The following is a 26,374-nucleotide window of genomic DNA, read 5'->3' as shown; positions in this document are numbered from 1 at the left end:
GTGTGCAATACCACGCAAAATATCAATTCCATTCTTATCACTTTGAACCATACGTTTTAGACCCTCAATTAATCAGAGAGCTTCACTATCAGGGTATTCTTGAGACATCCATTGTCGAAAATCATCAAATTGGTTATCCAATTTTGAAAGTTGTTCTACAGAAACCTCATGGAGAGCTTCTTCATCATTAAGAGGATTAGAGGAATTACCCATGTCCTCATTAAAAAGGCCATTCAAATTAGGTTCCATCTCCTCGGTAATTACACCTTGGAAAGACTTAATTCTAAGGCTTCGTCTAACGGGAATAGTGTAAGTAGGACTTATTGTTGTAAAACTCATGCACTAAAGAGAGAGAAGATTTTGAATTTTAGAGGTAGCAAATTTCAATAAAATTAGCCAATCTCCTAGATTTAAGCTGTTAAATGCAATCAGGACAATCTCCCGAAATTTCGGAAAAAATGTCCGGGACCGTGGCGAACGGAGTGCACACGGTCCTCGCAACTTTTTTCAAAATTTTCAGGGATGAAAGTTATGATGATTTTAAAGCTAATCTGAAAAAATTGAGTGATTTTACGATCTATAGATAGGCCAAATTAAAGTTGCAATCTCAAAATTGAACCCTACCAAGATTGTTGAAAAATGCAAAATTTGAATTTTGAAAAAGAGAGGGAAACTGAAATTTTGAATTTTATGATTTTGGAGGGAATGCTGAAAGCAATGCAAGTTTTGAAATTTAAAAGTTGACTCGATTTCATGCAAAATTCGAATTTGAAAGCGGAAATCAAAGTTGGTGTAATTAAACACTTAATTTCAAAAGTCACAAATTGCAAGAATTTGAATAAAGCACTGAAATTTCGAATGAATGCTAACACACTTTTCAGATTTAGGACAGTAAGAAACACAATTTTGATATGAATTTCAATTTCAACAATTTTTGAATGATTAGAAGCCTTAATCCAAGCAATCGCTAGACCAACTTCGACTTTAATTTTGAAGGTGTTAAAATTGATAAAATCAGCCAAAATTCTGGATTTTAGCAGAAAAATACAGTAAGATCTAGCTCCCGAAATTTCGGAAAAAATGTCGGGGACGATGGCGCTCGGGGTGCACACGGTCCTCGCAACTTTTTTCCAAATTTTCAGGGATGAAAGATATTGTGATTTTATTGCGGAATCCAAAGTTACAGCTGATTTAGAGGTGTTTTGATTAGTGAAATTATCAGTCAAAGGTTGAATCAAGAAGGTCTTAAAAATTAGGGTTTTGACATTTAACCACTTAATTTTCAGAATTAAAGCACAAATATGAATTGACAATTTGCAATAGAAGGGTAGATCTGAAACACGCATTAACAATTAAACATTTCACAAGTTTAATTACTTAAAAAGAAAATTTTAGGGTTTTTATGCAATCAACCTCTAAAATTTGCAAAAGATCAAACATGGAAATGTAATTAAGGAAACAAAATTTTCAGATCTAACCATGAATAATCAGAATGAGGATGTTCACGTCGGGTTCACCAAAATGTAAAGCGGAAAAATCGAACCCTAGTCGTTCTCCCCTCCCCAACTCCAAGGAGAGAGAAGGGAGAGTCACTAGGGTTGATGGTTTTCACTTAGGGGAGACTTTACATTCAAAAGAGGGGTTGAAACCCACAAGATCCAATCCCACACAATGAAAGATTGGATTCTAAATGAGTTTCAAGGGTTAAGACATCAAGGATACCCTCTTTTGTAAAGAATGTAGATAGAAAGATTGAACTAGGAATGCATGTAAAGTAGGAAAGATTCGCTTATAAACAGAGATAGGGATATGGGATGAAGCTGCAGACCTGGAATTAGCAGTAAAATGTTGAGACAGTGTTGTTCTGCAAATTGAGCTAAAGTTGACGGAACGATGGCACCCGGCGTGCACACGGTCCTCCAAAAAATTTGCGAAACGAAGGGGGATCTGTTCGTCTCTGCACAAGGATTCCAGATCTTCAATTACAGCCGCGTACCTGCAACCTACACACAGAAAAGAGAGGACGATTAGGGGGTTAGGGATGAGGGGTTTGCCCTTAGGTCAAACCCCAGTTTTGGAATTAACAAAGAAATGAGAATGCTGTAAATGTAAATGTTTGTAATGTAAACAAGTACTGATACCTTGTTGTAAGAATGTTTGTATTCTTACATGCGAAGGTGTAATGTATGTAGTATGTTGTATGTTGTATGTGATCTCCTCTTCAATGGTTGAATCCTTGTCTTGAATGCAACACCTAGCCTTGAATGGAGACTTAGAATGATCAATTGCTTGAAGGAATGCTTGAATGCTTGAATGCTTGAATGCTTGAATGTTTGAATGTCTTGAATAGATATGTTTCTCTCTTTTTTGACCTCCTCAAATGGGAGAGGAAATGTAGTTTATATACTTGTCAATTAGGGTTGAAAGACTAATTTTCCCGACCTTAGGCCAACCAGGAAATATTATTTTCCAATTTGCAAACTTAAAGACCCGAAGCCCCAAAAGAGACCGGGCCCAAAATAGGGCCAGGGACCAGGGCGCTGGGCGCCCTAGTCTTGAAGGACCAGGACGCTGGGCGCCATGGTCCCACCTCCAGGGACAGCGGGGTGCAAGGAGGATCAGGCCAGGGTGCTGAAAAATGCAGTTTTTGGTGTCATGAACAAGTTTTGGGGTCTCCATTCAGGTTCAGTGTTGCGCCGCCATCGTGAAGACCCAAATGCGGTCGAAATTGCAAGTGTCACAATTTTAGGATGCTACAGTATTGATCACTGGTTGTTTGATTCTTAGGCTTGGGTGTTCATAGGTGTGTCAATAGTAGTTTATGGTAGAAAAGGCTAGTGTGGCAGATGCCCGAAACAATATGTAATTTTTATTTTCTGCAATATAGGGAGCTATCCCCTGTAATGATAGCACTTACCTTAAAAAATAAATAAATTAAATTAAATTAAATTCAGATTAAATTAATTATTGTAATTATAATTATATAATTTTTTAAAATTAAATTCGGATTATGTTTTTAAGTAAATATTTATATATTTTCATTATAAATTTTTTATTACATTATAATTATTTTATTAAAATAAGAGTTATAGTTAATATTACCTAAATATAATTATACTAATATAATTTTAAAATAAAAATCATTCAAAATTATAATAATTAAAAATTAAAGCAAATACTTTTATTAAAAATATGTTATTACAATTCAAAATTATAAAAAATTAAAAATTAAAAATTAGAACAAATATTTTTATTACAATATGACGGCAAGTACTCATCACTACGTGACACTTGTCTCTTTTAAAAATGAAGAATTAATGAGGCTTGTTTTTTTCATTTAAATTTTTTATTAAATATTATTTATCTAAATGCTATAGAGTATTGATGTGTTAAATTGCAGCTGCATTGATGCATGCCATGTGTTATGCATTAATATGCTCACACTATTTTTATAATATAAAAGGATCTTAACTCAATAGTATATTATTAAAAATATATTTATTTCAATTAATAATTATATTTGTAAATAGCATATAGATATATAGAACAATTTAGATTAAATTAAACTTAGTATTGTTGTTGAATAGAAAACCAAAGCTAATATTAATTAATTTCAGAATGTGAATAAGACATACAAAAGTCATTAAAAGGGTACAAGGTTGAATGGGCTTTAGGAGGACTTGACCTTATAGTTAGTCTATTGACTTTAGTCGGGGCTTTTTAGTTCAAAAAATTGTCAGTAAGCTAGCTACAACTTTTCTTATCCATATCCATTTATAAGTGAATATAAGTTTTAAATCTATATTATTCTAGATCTATTTGAATGTACAAAAGATTCTAATAAAAGCATGAATAATTATATCATCTATGTAATATCCCACTAATTTTTTGTTTGTTTTTTAGGCCAATAACAATTCATCCACAACAAATAACCCATTAAGGTTAGAGGAATAAACCAAACAACTGAAAGGGAACCCTTCCACCTTTTGTTCACCGAGAGCCCAGACTGGGATGGTGAGAGCATACGGTGTTCCGGGGATCATCAACAACAATAATCAAACTGAAAATTACAATGCATGGGCGACAAGCTAGCCCCTTCTGCTTATCCAGTAGGATAGAAACCAAACTCTTGGCGGTAAACCGACCAAGGGGAAATCACAAGGAATTGAAGTACATTCACTCTATCGCATATTTCAGCGGGAGGACATTACATTAAACAATCACTCTACCGAATATTTCAGCGGGAGGACATTACATTAAACAATCACTCTACTGCATATTTCAGCAGGAGGACCATAGCATTGAACTTATCACTCGACCACTTATTCAGCGGGAGGACTGATTACAAAAAACTGAATTACAAAACTTAGAAGGCGGCAAGCTGGCCTCTTCCACTTATGCAGTGGGGATTACAAATGAAAGCAGAAAGAAGGGATGATCAGTACTACTAAAACAACCTTACAATATAGAGATGAGATGAGAAGATTAATTGCAGATTTCTACAACAAGACTGTAATTTTCTATTACACTGATCTACAGGCTGAAAGTACAGTTTCAGCAGCCTATGGAAACATCAAAACACTCATAACTCATTCATTTTCTACCCAAATCACATGAAATCAATCCCAATCTCCCAATATAACTCTAACAATAACATCCCAACCAAATTACCACTCAAACAACCTAATATTCATTTGGCACACATCCCAAGGCAATTGCAAAAACCAACGCCATACTCTGGAAGTTCAATTTTTGTCTATTAAAAACAATGCTCAATCAAAATAGCTAGAAACTCACACATTGTATCGCCATGGCATGGAAGGAAGAATGAGCTGGTACCCAGATGAATGGAGTCGCCTGGTTGAGAGGTATGAGCAAATTTCACTTTCAGTAGTCCCGTGACCAGCAACCAGAAACAATCAAATCCAACATCAATCACTCCATAATCTACAACTCAATAACCAATCTGCAATGGGAACACAAGGGCACATCTAGGTACTATATTGCAAGCACAAAACTGAGACTCAACTAGGAAACCAACTTCGAAGCTCAGATTTTCAGTAGCCAAACCGATAGCATAACGATGCAATTTTCAAAGATAGTCCAAATGGGAGCCCAAGCCTCTTATTTATAACTTCATCTTCAAATTCAAATGTCATTCCTCCAAATTCCACGCCTTGCATTTGAATTTCATTTCACCCAAGTGTAGCGCCACTTTTCACAAATCAAACCCCATGCCAAAAAGGAAGGGACCCACATTAATTACTTGGCGAATAATGGAGATGCACTAAAACATAATATTCCTCTAAAATATTTTTCCATTCCATAGTACACATGAGTTTCGCCAAACAATTAGGATAAAATAGGCATTAATCCCAATTTTAATAAATCAGTCGTCAATAATCAGATTAATTAAATATTGAACCTTAGGATAAGGAATTAATATTCAATTATTTCGCATATGACTCCCGTACTGATTATCAACACTGTTAGGATGAAACTGAGTCAAGAAGACCACAAAACTATTGCAGAATCAGAACCCTGTCCACTGCCAAAAATAGAATTGTGCCACACAGCCACTTACTAAAAATAGTAAGTCAAGAATTAATGCTCAAAAAAGTATGATCATCGCATCCAGAGGCAAAACATGGAGAGCTCAGTAGGACAGTGACACCAGAATGGTCATTCCCTGACTTACTAAAAATAGTAAGTCCTCGTTTCATCAATGCTAGACCCTCATTCCTCATTCCATCTAGCCTACGGGTCTCAGGAATAGGCTAATGGACCACTGAAAGAGCATCAATGAGAAGGGGACATTACAATCTAATTTTAGTCTCTTCATTCTAATATGAAATACCATCTTTGTAATGACTAATTACAAAATATTTTTGCTCAATGATTATTAATTAATAATAATGTATATGGTAACAATTATTCTTCCTTTGAGTTTATGTGCTCATTTAATGCACAATGAAATTGCTGATTTCTAATGGCTTTAAATATGAGTATTCCTATGTGTCTCTCATACCATCAAAGTTTTAGAACCCAAATTCTTTTTAAAAGAGCACTTACCAAAAATTAAAAAAAAAAGCCTAATGCCAATCATGTGGCTACCATTTATAATGTCCTTTAGATTTTATTGAATGTTAATTTAATTGTCTTCCTCTCATCCACCCATCCATTGGGTACTTGATATAGAGCAATTTTACTAAAGAATATAATGATAGTTATTTTTATCATTTTCATTCATCTCACACATATTCAAAGATACAAGATTTGATAGATAATAATGCAAGTTGTTAGTGTTAATGTTAGGCAAATCATTCATTTGTTCACTTCAAAATTTATAAATTTATATAAGCCTTTTTCCATCATATACTCAATCTAATAATATAGATTTTCAATAGTTGTGAAAGCATTTAGCTAGCAATATGAAACATATGCACATGGCTAGATATACTATATATTAATTTAACATGTTGATTCTTCTTCATGTATATTTTTGTTGGCATGACTTGTGATATAATTCTTCCTTCTATTGCACTTCTAGTGATTTCATTTTACGATAAAAAAGTCTTTCATAACTAATTTTTCGGCCTCAAAATCATTTTTTATCCTGCAGGTTTCGTCTGTACAATCTCTACGAAATATTCTATAAGTAGTATCACTACATCGTACGACATTATATTGAAGCCTGTTATTTGTCGTATGAATCATAAAATGGTGTCGTATGACATGCTGTTCTGATTATCTGATTTTATCTTTTGTCATCCTATGCTCAGTTCTGACTCGTACAATAAAAGCCTTTTGTCATTTCATTCTATGATAATTGTCATATAATTCTATATTTTGTTGGGTTAAAGCAAGTTTTCACTTTTCAGGTCTTTTGTCAAATTTTGATGATATTGATGCTAACCCCGAATCGTCTTTTGTCTGCCTGATATTTTCACAGCCTAACCAGTTTCTTGCAAGACGCTTGTTAAAGAATTTATCAATCAAACATACACCTGTCAAAGAATAAAAACAACATGACTACTGATACATTGTTTTTGTAGGTTTCCTAAAGAGAATCAACTAAACATCGTGTATTCTTTAAATTCATTTTTTAGGCACCTAACTTTCTATCTGGTTAAAGAACAAATCTGTATTTTGTGTTTTAAGTAAATTCTGAGAGGTGGGAGAGTATGCTCTTGTCTTTTTAGACAATAAAAAATCCAGACCCTTGAGGCGTTTTCTTTGTTTGAGATTTGTACATCTTTAGCAAGCATGCCCTCCCGAGGAGCTTAAAAACTCTTAAAGTCATTACGGCCAGTGTGAGGGGAACGACCTAAGTGGGAACGACTAAACGCCAAGTACTCCAACCCACTATAAAATAAACGTGATTTTATGAAAATCAAGTCTGGCAGTGCTCGGGAATAGCTCTCCTCAGTACCTTCGGGTATATTGAACCTTGGTTTTCAAGGCTGGGAGACCTCTTAATTGAGTTTATACCTCGACGTGCCGAACGGACCCCTTACTAGATCCAATTAAAATTAGAAGCTACCTGATTCACCTCCGAAAGGTTGATAATCTTTGTGCAAGAGAGATAGTAACTCTCCCAAGACACTTGCCATATCGTGCCCCCATTAGCATTTGGAGTCAGCTACTATGACATTGAGAATCTATTGCGTGAGACTCAGCGACTGTATTCTGATTAGCTATTGGGTGTCTACTTAAGTCAGCAAGCAAAGGTTTTCTTCTCTAAGCCAACTTCCATAGGGTTTGCATGTTGTGATTGGAATTACTATTCATATTGTGTGTTTTCTGTGTTTTCATCCCTCAAAACTGGAATACTAAAACTGTAGAAAACAAATCAACAACTCAGTGATAAACTCTGTCCGTGTCAAAACTAGTCTATCCTGGTAAAAAATCAGTCCATCTCAGAATTGGTCATACTCAGTTGTCATACTCAGCTATTAAAAAAATCAGAATTTTTGTCTCTATCATGTTAATAGTTGTAGAAATCTGATCATTTATCATCCTGCACCATATCCTGTGTCATACAAGTCTGATTATTTGTCGTCTGAGCTCAATCCTCTATCGTACAAAACCCAGCAGTTTGTCATTTAAATCTAAATCATGTGTCATACAAAACAAAACTGCATTGAATCTTTTGTCATTCTGGACATACCCATTTGTTATACGATACTAGGCAGCAACTCGTATGAAACAAAACTGCTATTTTCCTGAAGTTGTTATATCGTTGTACGGTCTTAGAAATTCTATCATACGAGTCTCTAAGTTTATCAGTCCTGAATAGTCAAACCTACCTAAAATAGTCTATAGCAAGCCTAAAACTGGTTATCATCCTCCTGAGCATAAGCAACCTTGATAGTATACCCCTGTCGTTGCGTTGCATGATTTTTTCGATCATCTTTTAGCTAGTTCAAACAATATCTTATCAAACCTAAGTTAACTTAGATAACATCTTACACATGATAGATCATTCCTGAAACCAGACCAGATCTTAGTAACTTCTCTCAATCACTACGTTAAACGAACTACTAGCTACAATTTGATCTTGATTTCTGCAACACATCTAGCTCTCGGTCCCGTTGGTTGCAAATGCTTGTTCAAACCAGAAACTCTCGTAGCAAAATAGACAAAGAAAAAGAAACACCCTTTTCATCAAATGACAATCCATTCTTTGTAGAAAACCTCTTTCCAAATAAACCGTCCTCGTCACAAATACCAGTTTATGATCTACCAATCTTTGGTCAGCCCCTCTCTCCCACCATGTCTAGAGAAAGGCAAGAAAGACAAGCTAGTAAATGAGACACTCATGACAGCTTCAACAATCATGCCACTGATAGTGAGTCCTCATCAACTGAATATGAACTCTCTGAGCATCTCGAGGTCAAAATACATAGATGTTAGAATGATAAAGATTTCCAAAAAATGATGAAGGTCATCATGGCTAGGGAAAAAGAAGACTATTTCCTAGAATTAGCAAAGCAAGGCGCCAAACTTCCTGCTGGTTATAATGTGGAGGCCCTCGTCACCAAAGAGGAAGAGACACCATTGGGAAGGATAAACAAACAAATGCAAGCATTACAAACTGAGGTCACAAAACTGAAAAACAAATATAAATCACCAAAACAATATTCTTTGGACACAATATGCCCATTCCCATTTGACAAAAACCTTTACATGCCTCCATTTCCCTCAAAAGTAGAAATGCCTAAGTTTGACAAATATGATGGGAATACAGACACCCAAGATCATATTAGAGAATTTTGTGCTTTATGTATGGAGTTCATGCACGACCAAACGTATCTCATGTGCCTTTTCCCGAGAAGTTTAGGGGGGCAAAGCTATGGAATAGTCCTCAAGTCTACCCATGGGAATAAAAACTTTTGAAGAATTAATCCAACTATTCCTACAACAATACTCCTACAACATTTGTCACCCAGTCACTATGATAGAGCTTTGCAACACCAAACAAAACACAAGAGAACCCTTTCTCACTTTTCTCCAACGATGGATAAAGATGTTCTCTAGATATTCACGGACTATCCCGGATCTTGAGAAAATGGATATCTGTGTCAACAACTTAATCCCTGAATTAAAATACAGTGTCCAGATGTAAGTACATCCTTCATTCAACAAAATGGTAGATAACGCCCTCAGAATGGAAGATGTGCTTATAAAAAAGGGAGATATATCACTTTGGAAAGAAACATCGCAAATTTCTAGTTCTAAAGAAAAGAGAAAATACTGGAAATACGACAAAGATAACAATAGGAACGTTGTTAGTGATGGAGTGGTAGATATTATCCAAGCCAAAAAAAAATTTACAATATTTAACTTGGCCAATGGTACGCAAGCACTCAAGGGAGCTGGAACTGCGGCAAAACATCCTCTGAAGAAAGCAAGAGAATGGTTTAAAGAAAATCCTTGGCTTTCAAAACCTAAGCGTGATTTTAATCCTCTAGATGAATCATATGAATCATCTTTTAAAACCTTATTGGCAAATAATATGATAACATTGCCACATAATTCTAGACCATATGACCCAGAAATTAGACCCAAATGGTGGAGAGAAAATGAATACTGTGACTACCATCGGAACAAGGGACATAACGTAAACAACTGCATGAAACTCCAACATGAAATCCAAGATCTCATTGACGTAGGCAAGATCATTGTTGGAAGTCACGTGACTAATGCTGATCATAAGGCCTTTAAAGATCCCTTACCGACTTATGAACAAGGAGATTCCTCAAAGTACAAGGGAGGAGCTAGAGTCAATTATACCTACACTAACAATGATAATGTGATCTGATGAATACTAAGAGGGGGGGTGAATTAGTATACCAAAAATTTCTAAACTCAAACACTTTATCAGTCGAGTAGTAAACCGGTATAATAGTTTAACTAACAAACCGGTTAACACAAATGCAAACCAAACAACAAGTAATGCATTCACCCATAGAAGCACAATCACCATAACACAAAAGATTTTGATGTGGAAACCCAAATAGGAAAAACCACGGTGAGATGAAACTCACAAGTAACTATCTGCAGAATAGTAACCAAACCGGTTAAGGTCATACAATGTTCTTTACCAGAACATATTCTGTTATCTCAATCTCTGTTAGGAGATAAGTCCGATTAAAGACTACCTTGTGAGAGGATTTTAGATCCACAGATGTGAATCACCTTGTTAGAGGATTTACAAAGGCTTTTCTAGGCCTACCCGGTTAAGGGTTTCTAACTTGTCAAAGATGTGAGTAATCAACAAGTGAATGATCTAGAAAATAGCATAGTCTGCTTGGTTAGATCCATGATAGCTCATTGCTAATGCATTTCAGCATTACTTCAGTCTTTAGTAAATCCACACTCTGTTACAATGCACAGACTTGATCTTTTCTATTAAGATCGCACATACAAGAACTCATCAACCACCACAAACCCTAATAGCTACACACACATTAAAACCCTAGACATGATGTCCTTAAAAGAAATTTGATTTCATGTCGGTCCAATAGGATTACATTGCAAGTTCCTAGGTTCATTGTATCTAGACACATTTGGTAACATGGCACAAAATCACCATCAAAGTGTCGGTGGATGGTAACTCATCACAAAGATATACCGGTTGGTAACTCATCACAAAGTATTACCGGTTTATACAACTTTATCGATTACCGGTTGGTAACTCAGAGTAATACCAGTTTAACTATTAGACAGATTACCAGTTGACAAAAATGAAGATTGGGAAAATGATAATTGTCGCTTCTATTTCCTTTGCTTCGTTTCGCTTGAGATCCTCGAACCACTTGAGGTCCTCATGTTGCTTGAGATCTGTAAACACTTTTTGCAAAACACCGATAGTCTAAAGACTATAACATAATACCAGTTTGAAACAAATACCGGTTGAGCATAACTCATACATACAAAAAGTGATCTCATAGCAAGTGTGTGTGCATCAATGACAATCACAACATAATCATCAAAAATGCCAACAATCTCCCCCTTTGGCATTGATGGCAACACTTAGGAAAAATTTTGACATCTAAGTGTTTTTACAAAAGAAATATGCCATAATAAAAAATACTCCCCCTAAGCATATACACTGTCCCTTTGCAGAAAAAAAATGTATACTACTTCCTTACAGAGATAAACATGAGTATACATAGCATGCATCAAAATTCTAAATACCAGAATACTTCTCCCCCTTTGCCAACAATGACAAAATACAGTTGAATAACCCCTGTTCCTATTAGTTGAATAAATGTTTATGACAATAAAGAGTGAAACTTGTCAAAAACTGATTTAAAGTCCTGCATAAATTGCTTCATGGATAAGGACCATGACTCAAGTAATGAGGTAGCAACCTCACTCTCTATTTGCATCGAGGATACCTACTCCTCCATGGCATCCAAGGTACTCATCTCTTGAGTAACTGTCAAGGCATCTAGATTGAGATAACACTTCTGAAGTATTTGTAGTCTTGGTAGTAGAACAAGTTGTAGTTCCTACAAATCCTTGGTCCGGTTGTTAATCTCCAAATCAATTCTTGCAGCCTAAAGTTGAAATCGGTGAACGGTCTGCCCATAAGTGGTAAAGGAATCATATGGGGTCTTGAAGGTGCTTATGAATGTTTGCAAATCAGGTTTGTAGTTTGTCTTTCTGGGCAAGCACATCATCACAAAATAGATGGGGTAGACATATCTTACTGAGCAACAATTTCCCCTCATCCATTGCATCTCTGATGTCCTTCTGTGCCTTCTTTAGATCGGACCGGAGCTCATGTAACTTTTTCACCAAGGCAGTGTTCAAAGCCTTTTGATGCTCCTTCTTGGCATGTGCTTCGGCAACCTCTTCCAGGCTTTGTAACTGGTCCTCCACAACTGTGCATAAGAGTTTTAGTTGGGCCAGAGAGGAATCGGTACTGGGGAGGTTGGTACTAGGTATTAAACCGGTAAGAGTGTCCACTACAGCTTGGATCACATCTTGCTCCTTCTTTCTCCTTATCACCTCTAGGCTTTCTTGAGCAAGCTTAATGCTTTGTAGCAGCTCTAATTCATTAGCAGATTGGAGGTCAATGGGACTGGTAATGTCAGCCGATTTGTCTTGACTACCAGTTGCCTTTGAGGTCTCCACCTATGTGCTCTGTGTTGCTTCCTCCTTCTCTTTGGCTCTTAACTTATCTTCTTCTACCTTCTTTTGCTCCTCTACTTCTTGCTTGTGTTTCTCTTCTTCCTTCTTCTCTTCTTCTTTCCGCTCCTTTTCTTCTTCATCCTTCTTCTTCTTCTCCTCATCCCGCTTCTTCTTCTCCTCTTCTTGCTTCCTCTTCTCCTCTTCCTGCTTCCTCTTTTCTTCTTCCTGCCATTTCTCTTCTTCTTTCTTTTCTTCTTCCTTCTTCTTCTTCTCTTCCTCTAGTTTCCTCTTCTCCTCCTCTTTTTTCATTTTTTCCTCTTTTCTCTTTTTCTCTTCTTCTGCCTGTTTCTTTTCTTCTTCATGTTGCTTCCTCTCTTTCTTTGCTTGCTCCTTGGCAGTCTTTTCTTTGTCCTATTTTTCTTATCCTACCGCTTCTGATAGTGTACCCAGAGTGACATTTTTACCATTCAAGGCATCAACATCAATAGGGTCCATTTGATCAGTGACTTGTTCTCCTTCACTGTCATATACCTCATTCAGTTTATTGGTTGTCGGTTCTTGCTCGGCTTTCCTGTTGGCTTCAGCCACTTGATGCAACCTTAAAGTGGCTTGGGCATGAGAGTGGGTATTTTTTACCACTTCAGGAACTTTTCCTTCTAGCAACAAGAGTCTCCTTCTTCTCATGAAGAAGAGGCCCTTATATCTTTCCACTACTTCATAAAGTTTAGTTTTAGGCACATCAAAAAAGTATTGTGCAAATACTTCCTCTCTTATTTCCTGTTCCTTCTCTATGGAAATGCGCCACTTGTTATCTAAAGAATTATACAAAGAATCAGGTGTCTCAGATTTAATTTCTGATGGCCACCGGTCATTAATACATAAATAATTGATGACTTCTTGTTCAACTTCCTTCTTTTCATCATCATTAAAATCATCAAAGCACTCTTTCAAATCACCAAGTACTTTTGTTCTAATACTCTTAATAGTTCTTTGACAATGTGTCAAAGGTTTGTAGGAGGAAATATTAATATTTACCGGTGCAGATGTTGTCGGTTCACTCTTTGTCTTTTTCCTCATTTGCCTAGTCTTCTTAGGTTGTTCTTCAGACATAGTGTCATCTGAGTCTGGTGTGGTGTCTTTTGTCTATCGCTTTCTCTCAAATACTTTGGCGGGTCCAGCTTCCAGTTTCATCTTTGTTGGTGACCGCTTTGTCACTTTGGGACTTGCTGCGATAACCGGTGTCGATACTGAAGGCACTGCCTTTCCCTTTTTTACTGACAATTCTTCAACTGGTGTAACCCTTTCCAAATAGGTGTCAGTTCTCTTTACCTTTGGATCAAGGGGCGAGGCGAGTAGGGTAGAGGCATACCCATCTAGCATGTCATACATTACCTCATATCCCATCGGTTCCACTTCTTCCTGTCTAGGGTGAGGCCCCTCCATTATGCACTCATCAATTCCGATGGTGAAGCAGATGTCATCTTCATATTTCTTGATAGTATCACCTTATATTCTCACTCTTTGGCTCATTTTACGTCTGAACTCATCAAAGTATTTGTTCAAAACTTCTAGATAACCGGTTCCAACTGCTTGAAGGCTTTCCTTGATTTTCTTTGTAACCGGTTGGTCAGTAGACCACTGAATATCTCCGACTCTTGGGAAATAACCTTGGAAGTAGAAGAACAACCCAACCAATAGTTGTCCAAACTTAAATCTCAAGGCATTGTCCTGTTTAATCAACTTTAGGTTCACCAAAAGTTGCCTTTGCATACAGGTGCATAAGTCAAATGATGCATCTTCCATGATCATCTGGTAGGCAGTATTTACCATTGCAGCAGAGATAGAGTTGATCCTGCTAGCATAAAATGTCTGATAACCTATTACCATGCGGGCATATTTGACCAGATCGTCCTTGATGGGATTGATGGTCATTCTCCGTTGGTCGCTCACAGAACCAGTGAGCTTGGTCATTTCCGTCTTGCTGATCTTCCTTAGGGCTGGCACTTCACCGACATTACAAAAACTGGTGATGACATGAATCACTTCTGGTGTGATGTCATGTGTCCACTCTAAGTACATTTTATCACCGTGCACTCTGCTCAGAATGATGCAGATGTGATCATCTAAAAACTCTTCAAGAAAATAGACTGCATTGTGAAGCTTCTTCTTTTCCAGGATACTAAATTCTGGTTTAATCTTCTTGTCCTTCCCGTAGAACAAACTCAACTGGGAATGAATTACAAGAGATCCTCAGTCTTCAATTTTACAGTCAATGTAATTGGAAATGCCTTCCTCCACTATAACACCAGCGGGTATTTGAGATAGGGCATTGTATTTTGCCTTCCGTTGAATGAAGTCTACTGGATCAACTGGTGCACTAGGGCTAGAGTGTGATACGAAAACCATGATAAACAAAGAAATTTGAGAAATACCTTCATAATTCAAAATTTAGGGCTTGCAAATTACACTTCACCACACACTCCTTTGATTGTTGAAATACCGCTTTGTGTTCAACACTTGATCGATTGATATTCGCTTCTCTAATTCTTCTTCAAGATTTTGAAAATTCTTTGAATCACAATTCAAATCGTTTTTCATCGCTCGATGCTTAAAAAAAACTTCTTCGCTCAAGATCCGATAAGTGAAAAATGACTTGAAAAATCCTTTTAAATGAGTTCTCCACCTACCATAATAAATGCTCCACTATTAGGGCATAAACCCTAATTTGCCTTTTACCATTTTTGGTCTTCTGCCAGTTGACAGGTATCACTTATTGGTTAAGTTCTTTTACTGGTGTAAACTAGGGGTTCAAGATATTTCACCATTTGCTCCCCCTAAGCTTTTCTGATGCTTAGTTTGTCGGTTCAGTGACTTCCACACTAGGTGCAGAAACTGGTTCTTCTTGAATCACTTCTTCTGGCTTCTTCTTCTAGGTTTTCTTCATATCCACTTGAACGGTTTCAACATCTATCTTTCCTTCCTGAGTTACCAGTATATCATCCAATATATTCTTTCTCGTTCTACAGAATCTTGTTGTATGACCCAGTTTTTTGCAATGATAGAAAATCATTCTAGGTGCTCTCCAAGGTCCAGTGTTCATGTTTCCATTCTTCCTTTTGCATGTTGCAATAGTGTGACCATTACCATGATAGATCAAATAGGTTACTCTCCATCCAGTTTTCACTTGATAGCCACTGCTTCTTGATTGGTAATTATAGGTATTAAACTGGTTTGGGTTTCAGAACCCTAGGGTTCAGAAAAAGCTCCTTTACTCCTTTGAGGGTACCTTCCGGTGTTGTGCATGATAGACCTGCATTCAAATGCTCTATACCCAAATTTCTTGCATGCATAACAATTACCATTGAATCTATTGGGTCTAGGCTTATTGTTTAGAAAATAAGCAAAGTTATTGTAAGCCTTACTCTTACATACATTAGCAGTGTGTCCTTCCTTGTGACAATTAAAGCAAATAGGTTTGAACTTTTGCTTACCTTTATCCTTTGGTGCTGGTTGTTTCTTTGATGCTCCATATTTTTTTCCAGAGGTCTCACCTTCCTCATATTCAGAGAAACCAAGTCCATTGGTATTCTTTACCAGTTTAGCTAATTCAAGCTTCTGCTCTAGCTTGACAGTGCTCTTATTGAATTTGGCAAGTATTTCCTTTGACTCAATAAGTTCTTTGGTAATAGCAGCATTGGATTCCTTCAAGGTTGCATTCTCAGAAACAACCATGTGTAGTTCACCTTGCATTTCTTCCTTTTCCATTTTATTTTCATGAAGATGAGCGGTAAGTGTACTGATCTCTTGCTTCAGTTGGAGATCTCATGATCTTTGTCTTTTACCAGATCTTCAGCTTTCCTCCGGTTCTCAATCTCTTGACACATTCTGATAGTTAGTCCTTCAAATTCCCTTCTTAGGTTGGCATTGGACTCATTCAGTTTTTCAACTTCTTGAACTAGGGCTTCCATGTCCGCTTCATCATAAGAACTATTTTCAGTTAGCTCCATCAGTTTTTTAGCATGCTCTCTTCTTTTTGCCTGAGAGGCCTTATATTTGACTTTAAGTTCATCATAGGCTTGCTCAGTCTGAGTGAGCCGATGAGTAAGTTCCCTCATAGTGTGTTCCCCCATATCTCTTTCCAAGTGGTTAGACTTATAGAAAGGTTAGCTCTGATACCAATTGATGAATACTAAGAGGGGGGGTGAATTAGTATACCAAAATTTTTTGAACTCAAACACTTTATTAGTCTAGCAGTAAACCGGTATAACAGTTTAACTAACAGACCGGTTAACACAAATGCAAACCAAACAACAAGTAATGCATTCACCCATAGAAGCACAATCACCATAACGTAAAAGATTTTGACATGGAAACCCAAATGGGAAAAACCACGGTGAGATGAAACTCACAAGTAACTATCTGCAGAATAGTAACCAGATGGGTTAAGGTCAGACCGATTAAGGTCATACAATTTTCTTTACCAGAACAGATCCTATTAGGAATCTCAATCTCTGTTAGGAGATAAGTTTGATTAAAGACTACCTTGTGAGAGGATTTTAGATCCATAGATGTGAATCACCTTGTTAGAGGATTTACAAAGGCTTTTTTGGGCCTATCCGGTTAAGGGTTTCTAACTTGTCAAAGATGTGAGTAATCAACAAGTGGATGATCTAGCAAATAGCACAATCTTCTTGGTTAGATCCATGATAGCTCATTGCTAATGCATTTCAGCATTACTTCAGTCTTCAGTAAATCCACACTCTGTTACAATGCACAAACTTGATCTTTTCTGTTAAGATCTCACATATAAGAACTCATCAACCACCACAAACCCTAACAACTACACACACATTAAAACCCTAGACATGATGTCCTTAAAAGGAATCTGATTTCATGTCGGTCCAATAGGATTACATTGCAAGTTCCTAGGTTCATTGTATCTAGACACATTTGGTAACATGACACAAAATCACCGTCAAAGTGTCGGTGGATGGTAACTCATCACAAAGATATATTGGTTGGTAACTCATCATAGAGTATTACTAGTTTATACAAATTTATCGATTACTGGTTGGTAACTCAGAGTAATATCGGTTTAACTATTAGACAGATTGTCGGTTGACAAAAATGAAGATTGGGAAAATGATAACTGTCGCTTCTAGTTCCTTTGCTTCGTTCTGCTTGAGATCCTCAAACCGCTTGAGGTCCTCATGCCACTTGAGATTAGTAAACACTTTCTGCAAGACACTGATAGTCTAAAGACTATAACATAATACCGGTTTGAAACAAATACCGGTTGAGCATAACTCATACATACAAAAAGTGATCTAATAGCAAGTGTGTGTCCATCAATGACAATCACAACATAATCATCAAAAATGCCAACATTGTACGTGATCAACATGATTGAATCTTCCCAACCTGAATATTGCAATGTGATCATAATCTAGGATCACCAAAGTCAAGCACAAACTGCTAATGCTATGACACATGCTCAAAGGAAGATTACTCTCCCAGGAGCTAGTTCCTCAACTTTCGATCAAACAACATCAAATCTACCAAATAGATAAACAGACACAATCACGGCCAAATCAAAACAATTGGCTTTATCATCTTCTCCTGGTTATAGTATTGTCGAACAATTGAAGAGAACCAATGCTCAAATCTCCCTTTTGGAACTTCTTAAGATCTCTTCTGCTTATAGAGAGATCATGGACAAGGCTTTGTTCACCACTAGTGTCCCTAAATATTTAGACGTAGATGGGTTTCAATCTATGGTGGGTCACCTAACTTCACCTCATTACCTCACTTTCTCTAAAGAAGATAACTAAGTCACCCACATAACCAGCCATTACACATTGAAGCCATGATCCATAAACATTGAGTTAAATGTGTTTTGATAGATGGAGGCGTTGGGTTGAATATTTGTACCTACAATCTACTGACACAACTGATATTTTTTGAAAATGTTATTGATCCAACAAAGAAAATAACAATCAAGGCTTATGATGAAGAAGAAAGAACTTCTAAGGTTCTAGTACTATTACCAATCAGGGTAGAACCTGTAGAAAGAGATGTCATTTTTCAGGTCCTTGATCTTCATCTTTCGTACAACATCTTACTGGGCAGGCCATGGATTCATGAAATGAAAGTAGTACTATCTACGTATCATCAAGTCTTGAAATTTCCTTATAATGGAGTTGAAGTTGGTATTCTTGCTGATACAAGCTATACCTGCAATGCATTAACGCAGGGTGCTGATGCTTTTGTTCATCATAATAGAGCAACCTCTACAGCTGAAAGTTCAGAATCTTTGTTGAAAGATTTAGAAAAAAAAATGAAAATCACAAACACTGGCATAGATGGCTACAAGATAGAGCCTATACTCTCACGGATGTCTCTTCCTCCATCACCAAGACAGTCGGGAAAACCATCAGAGGTTACGAAGCCACAAACTTCAATTCCAAAAGTCATTTATGATGGTCTCTTTATACAATCCTCTACTTCTCTTGCAGATGAAATAGAAGGGGATGATGTTCTCAAATTGCTTTTCAAATAAGATAGTGCAAACAAAGAAATACGACATTGTGAGATTTCCCCGACACAATATTGTTCAGGCTATAAGATGCTTCAACACATGGGATATTTAGGTACCGGTCCTCTAGGCAAGCGTCAAGAAGGTATTGTTGAACCTATTTAGTTATAAACCAAGTCTTCCAATGATAAAGCTAGACTAGGATATGATCCAAGAAAGTCATCAAACCAGAAGCGCACATCCCACCATCAACTTAAGTGGAAGAAAAAGGTACTACCTTTAACAACACAAGAAATTAATACTCAACAAACTCCGGAAGAGTGCGACGATGAACAAGAAGAATTTCCAACCCAGAGAGAGGAAATAGATGGTAATCATATTTCGATTGTATCAGCTATAATACCACAGGAAGTAGAAGTCCCAGTGGTATGAAAGACGAAGTATACAGAATCAGAGAATTGCTTGCACCACTGAAAGTTCCAGTCACATATACTGGCAGACAACAAGTAGATGATTAAGAAATTGATTCAAATGAGTATGAATGGGGTCCTGACCACCTCTTAGATACATCTACTATAGAAACCCTTAAAGAATCCAGTAATATCATAGATGACGCACAAGAGCTGATATGCCTAAGAATGCAAAGGGAAATGGAAGAAATCAGACTAAAAAGACAAGAAGACTATGAACAACAATTGGAGGAAGAACGAACACAAGCAATTTCTTCACCTACCAACTCTCCCTCTAATGAGATAAGACAAATCAGGTATTAAAATACAAAAGAAGAATCAAAAGCTACAGAAACAGAACTAGTCATCAATCCAGAGGAAGTTGAATGGAACAGACGACAGGGATTAATAGAACCATCGAGGTTATATCCACAAGTGTGTCAAATACAAGTAATCAATGAAACAAATCATGAAGGAACTTGCAGCATCAAAGATGTGGGTATTGATACTATATATACTTTTACTAATCCACTTGAAGACGAGTCAGAAATTTCATCCTATGACTTTGATACCTCAGACAAGAACTCTATTTATAACAACTATTCAACAACGCATTATGACTACTCTGTCATGAATGTTGAGAGATTGTCTGCTGACCCTGTTACTATCACACCACGATATGTAGTCCAGTCTAAAGTAGGTGACGACACTAGGAGTAGGTCAGTTAGATTAGGTCCAATAAATACTAACATGAATTTCGATAATCATGTTGTAACTCTTCCTGGTCTCGAGACACATACGCAAGGTAGTCTTTTGGAACTCAACTGGTCGGTCCGAAGCCATGATGATAGTACCGTGAACTCCCTTGAGCCTATTCCAACCTTATCCTTAATACATCCTGAACTGATTGGTTGTACTCTTTATAACCAACCCTTGAATGTACCTACTTTTGCCAATGACTATACGTCAGCCTATTATCTCAATGCAGTTGAACCCATGAACTCTTCCACCAGTAAACAAAATGAAAACAGAACTGAAACAAATATCAAGTATCTTAGTCGCAAAAATAAGAAAAATAAAAATAAAAGACCTGATGGTGAAAACCACATCGTGGCGGTGTCAGAGTCTAAAAAAGAGAAAATAAAGGATGTACCTAAAGGTGAAAACCTCTTTGAGGCACCTAAAGGTGAGATACTTGATATACTGCCAAGTCACTTCCAGGAGAGATCTTCCATATTGATTGAGCCAACTCAGCCAATGAACATTGGGATTCAAGAGACACAACACATCATTCATTTAGCTCAATCACTATCAGCATAAGAGTTAAAAAATTTCAGCAACCTTTTTTTAGAAAAGAAGATCAACTTTGCATGGACATACTCAGATATGCCAGGACTAGATCCCGATCTCATCATGCATCATCTCTCTATTACACCAGGAGTTAAACCAGTCAAGCAAAAACTCCGTAAGATGCATCCTCATACGGCACTACTGTAGACACCTAAAATTAATATTTAATTAATTTAAGCCTATCAACATAATTAATTGACTTTAATTGTGTTATCTTTATTCCTCTCAGAATCAATTAAATCTAATTTAATTAATCCTGTCACTATAATCCAATAATTAATTTATCAAATAAATTAATTATTCCCCTATTCTTTTAAAGTCCTCTCAACAATTATTTCTTCTAAAACCCACTCAGTTAATTAATTCTAATTAATTATCCTAGTCATGTGTTTCTTACAAATCACTTTTCCTAATCCCACTCAACCTAATTAATTCTTCTTGAATCTCTCATAATCATGGTTATCATTATTCTCCAATTTTTAGTTTCCACTCATGTCACATCAACATTGAGCCTGTCAAAGAAATTCAAATTTCTTTGAATCCCTCAATGCATCTTTATTTTGAAATTTTTAATTCTTCAAGTTTGAAATTCAAATTTCTCCCCCCTTTTCCAAAGGAATTTTATATTCCTGTTTATTTTCCCAAGGCACCCTTGATCCATGCCTTCTATCCAAAATCAATATCAACCCTTCATAATCAACTCAATCTTGGCCCTCCATTGACCTCCTCCAATCTATAAATTGGAGCTTATTATCCTCACAAATCAGATCCACTTCTCTTGCATTGTCATGCTACCATTTCTTCTCTCATTCTCTTCTAATCCTCTCCCAAATCCATCAAATTCATAATCCATCACTCAAATCCAATCCAATAATCCACTTACCTTGTTGAGCATAAGGAGCAATCCACATTCATTCTATCTCTCTCCAACTCTCCATTAGTCAAACTTTGGAGCTAGCAAAGTTCGTGGAGGCAAGGAGGACAAGGAAGAGCTACTTGTAATGGGAGCTTCATGAGTATTTGTTTTGTTTTCATGATGTTCTTATTCAATATTTCTTGATATCTCATTTAAATGGTTTTTGTGTTTATTGAATATTAATCATGCACTAACCATCTTATTGTGAGACAACTACTAGTCAAAGCTGAATTAGAGAAATTGCTAAAAGATGGATTTATCAGAGCTATAGACTACATATAATGGATATCAAACATAGTACCTATATCAAATGCAGACAAATCCATTAGAGTTTGCACAGACTTCGGGGATCTCAACAAAGCATGTCTGAAAGACAATTTTCCATTGCCCAACATTGACATGATAATAGATATGACTATTGGATATGAGATGTATTCATTAATGGATGGATTCTCTGGTTACAATCAGATCAAGATAGTGCCTAAAGATCAAGAAAAGATAGCTTTCATGTGTTCATGGGGAACCTTCTGCTGGAATGTTATGTCGTTTGGACTAAAGAACACAAGAGCAACTTACCAAAGAGCAGTAACTACTATCTTCCATGATATGCTACATAAAAAAATGGAAAATTATGTTGATGACACCTTGGTAAAGACTATGAAGAGATCTACACATATTCAAGAACTAGGCTTTATCTAGATAGAATGGAAAGATTCAAGCTCCGATTAAATCCTAAAAAGTGTGCATTTGGGGTAACATTAGGAAAATTGCTTGGTTACATAATTTCAAAAAAAGGAAATGAGGTTGATCCTGAAAAGGTCCAAGCTATAATGGAAATGCCTCTGCCCAAGAATATCAATCAAATGAGAAGTTTACAGGGCCATCTTCAATCAATAAGGTGTTTTATATCTCAGCTAGCAGACAAAGTTCAACCCTTCACAAAGGTATTAAGGAAAGGAGTTCAATACAACTGGGATAAAGATTGTGAACAACATTTACAACAAATCAAATAATATCTTTCTAATCCACCCATATTAATGCCACCAATTCAAGGTAAGCCATTGATTCTATACATATCAGCTATAGATACTTCACTGGGGGCACTTCTGGCAGAACAAGATGATAATAAAAAGGAACGAGCTATCTCTAACATCAGCAGAACATTGGTTTCTTATGAAATGAACTATACTATAATAGAGAAAGCATGCTTGGCATTTTTCTTTGCATCACAAAAATTAAGGCACTATATGTTAGCACACTCTATTAAGCTGGTAGCCAAGATTGATCCGCTCAAATATCTTCTTAGTAAAGCAACGCTTATGGGGAGACTGGCCAAATGGGTCATGGTTCTTACAAAATTTAATATTGAATATGTGGAACGTAAAGCCATCAAAGGACAAGTTATTGCAGACCAACTTGCTGATGCTCCACTTGAAGATAGTCAACCTCTGCATATAGAATTCCCAGATGAATCAATCATGCACCTTACTGAACAATCATGGAAGATGTTCTTTGATGGGTCTTTCACTCAACATGGTTCTGGTGCCGGAATAATTTTTATTACTCCTCAAAAATATTCAATCCCAAAAGCTTACAAGATTCTCTTCCCTTGCACAAACATCACTGTAGAATATGAAGCTTTGGTAAACACAATCAAGCTGGCCATCGAGTGGAAGATTGTTGAATTACACTTCTATGACTATTCTCAACTCATTATCAACCAAATCAATGACTTGTATCAGACAAGAGATGAGAAACTAATGCCTTATAAGAGAATGGTGGATGATCTCAAGAAATACTTTACTTTCGTATCATTTCAGCAGATCCCCAGAACAACAGATGCAATGGCCACTTTGGCATCACAGCTACAGGAATCTAATTTTTGCTTTGAATTCTTGGTGGAAGAGTTACATTATCCTGCCTATGATTCTCCCAAGTCCTAGATGGTTTGTTCTATTATTGGACATAAATCATCTCATTATAGCCACATTTACTCTTACCTATGTGACCAAGTTGTCCCTACTAATCTTTCCTGAAATGAAAAAAGGAACCTAATCCGAAATATGTCATGGTACGTCATCATTGCTAATGACCTATTCAGGCGAGGTTTAGATAATAATTTGCTTAGATGTCTAGAAAATGAGGAGTCCCAAGGCGCATTATTCGAGGTTCATGAAGGTGTTTGTGGATCCCATTCAAACGGTCTAACTTTAGCACAAAAACTACTAAGGGTTGGCTACTACTGGCCAGACATGGAAAAAGAAGCTATAAAATTTGCTAAAACATGTGAAAAGTGCTAACTGCATGGGCACCTTATCCATGCTCCAGCAAGGGATCTCATACCCTTTGTGACACACTGGCCATTTCAACAATGGGCGTTTGATCTAATTGGCCAAATATATCTTACATCATCTAACAGACACAAATTTATTATGACCACCACTGAGTACTTCACTAAGTGGGTAGAAGCAGTTCTGCTCATCAAAGAAACCAGTAAACAAGTAGCTCTATTTATTCTTAATTATATCATCTGTAGGTATGGTATACCTTCATCCATTATAACTGACAATGGAGGATAGTTCAAGAACAAAGATCTAAACAAACTCTGTGAAAAATTTAAAATAAAACAACACTGGTCATCTGCATACTACCCTCAAGGTAATGGACAAGCCGAAGCATCTAACAAGAGTCTGTTGACTATCTTACACAGAACAGTCAATAAATCTGGAAAGGATTGGCATCTGCAACTCAATCCTGCCTTGTGGGTTTATAGAAAAAGTATCAGAACACCTACTGGGGCTACACCTTTTTCTTTGGTGTATGGGTCTGAAGCAATATTATCTATTGAGGTGGAAATACCATCTCTAAGAGTTTCTTTACAAGGTCTTGTTACTGATGAAGACTATAGAATATCTAGATTGCAAGAGCTCGAATTGCTGGATGAGCGTCGACAAGTGGCGTTTGATCATCTCAGAGTGTATCAAAAGAGAATGTCCAGAGGATATAACAAGAAAGTTTGACAAAGAGAATTTCAAGTTAGTGACCTAGTTCTTAGAGAAAATCCTAAAAATAAATAGTTTCAAGACAACAAAGGGAAGTTTGAACCCAAGTGGCTGGGTCCCTATATCGTTACTGCATCTTTTGGCTCTAGTTCCTATCAACTCTCAACATCGGAAGGAGAACAACTCCATGAACCGATCAACACCATCCATCTAAAGAAATTCTTCACCTAAATATTCTCTGCTCCAGTAGCCTATACAACTAAAATGTCTTGAATAAATCCTAAAAATCAGAAAAAGTCCTAAAAAAAATCCTAAAAAATTAGAAAAAGTCCTAAAAAAATCCTAAAAATCGGAAAAAGTCCTGAAGAAATTCAAAAAAAAAAAGAAAAGAAAAGAAAAAAAAAAGGGAAAAGAGAGAGAAAAATGCCTTGGTGAAAACCTGGTAAATAGGTATGTCGGTAAGAAAAAAATGCATCTCTACCAAGCAGGTGAAAACCTGGCAAACATGCGCCTCTTATACTCAAGTGCTTCATCTATCAACACAACGTTGGCATTCCCTCTTTCATGCATCTTTGCTTTCACCTATACATATCTTTTAGTCACTTTCATGACATCCTGGTTCTTTTAAAACCCTCATGGCTTGAAACTGATCAATGTCCTAGTCTTAGGTTAATCGCCAGAGCACTTTACATGTCCTAAATAGTATCAACCAAGTCATCTTTACGTCAGTGATACCTGGTCGTCCACTCTGAGTTAGTCACCCGTATCCTGACTACTGAAGAGTTTTATCACTAAGTACACAAGAAAAACAACATAATGGAAAACAATCACTAAACAGTTTGAGATATGAATGAAAATTTTCTTTGTGTGATGTCTTTTATATTGGTTTTCGATTATATGTGTGTGTGAAAAGTGAAACTGTATCTGTATCTGAAATACACAACACTTCAATTAAGTTATTAGATGCATGGTTAGTAAATCAATAGTCAATGAATAATAAACCATTACAAAGCGACCCATTGCCTTATAGTAGATGCGAGTTTAGATTGCTCTCAGATTGCTAAGCTATCTAGTGACTAGACAACACCTAAATGAAGGATTTAATCTATATGAGCATGGATTTAAGCTAGATGGATGAAACACTAATCTAACATGATTTAAGCAATATGACTTAATTGAAGTGTTGTGTAATGGTTAAAGCCTTGGTGAAAACCTGGTAAACAGGCACCTCGGTAAGGAAAAAATGCATCTCTACCAAGCAGGTGAAAACCTGGCAAACAAGCGCCTCTTGTACTCAAGTGCTCCATCTATCAACACAACGTTGGCATTCTCGTTTTCATATAATTCTTTGATTTCTCTTGTACATATCTTTTAGTCACTTTCGTGACATCCTAGTTCTTTTGGAACCCTCGTGGCTTGAAACTGATCAATGTCCTAGTCTTAGGTTAATCAACAGAGCACATTACATATCCTAAGC

The sequence above is a fragment of the Cryptomeria japonica genome, chromosome 6 (genome assembly GCF_030272615.1).
Source record: "Cryptomeria japonica chromosome 6, Sugi_1.0, whole genome shotgun sequence".
In the NCBI taxonomy this organism is placed as follows: domain Eukaryota; kingdom Viridiplantae; phylum Streptophyta; class Pinopsida; order Cupressales; family Cupressaceae; genus Cryptomeria; species Cryptomeria japonica.
The sequence above is the reverse complement of the archived record's forward strand: the minus strand, read 5'-3'. Positions refer to the sequence as shown.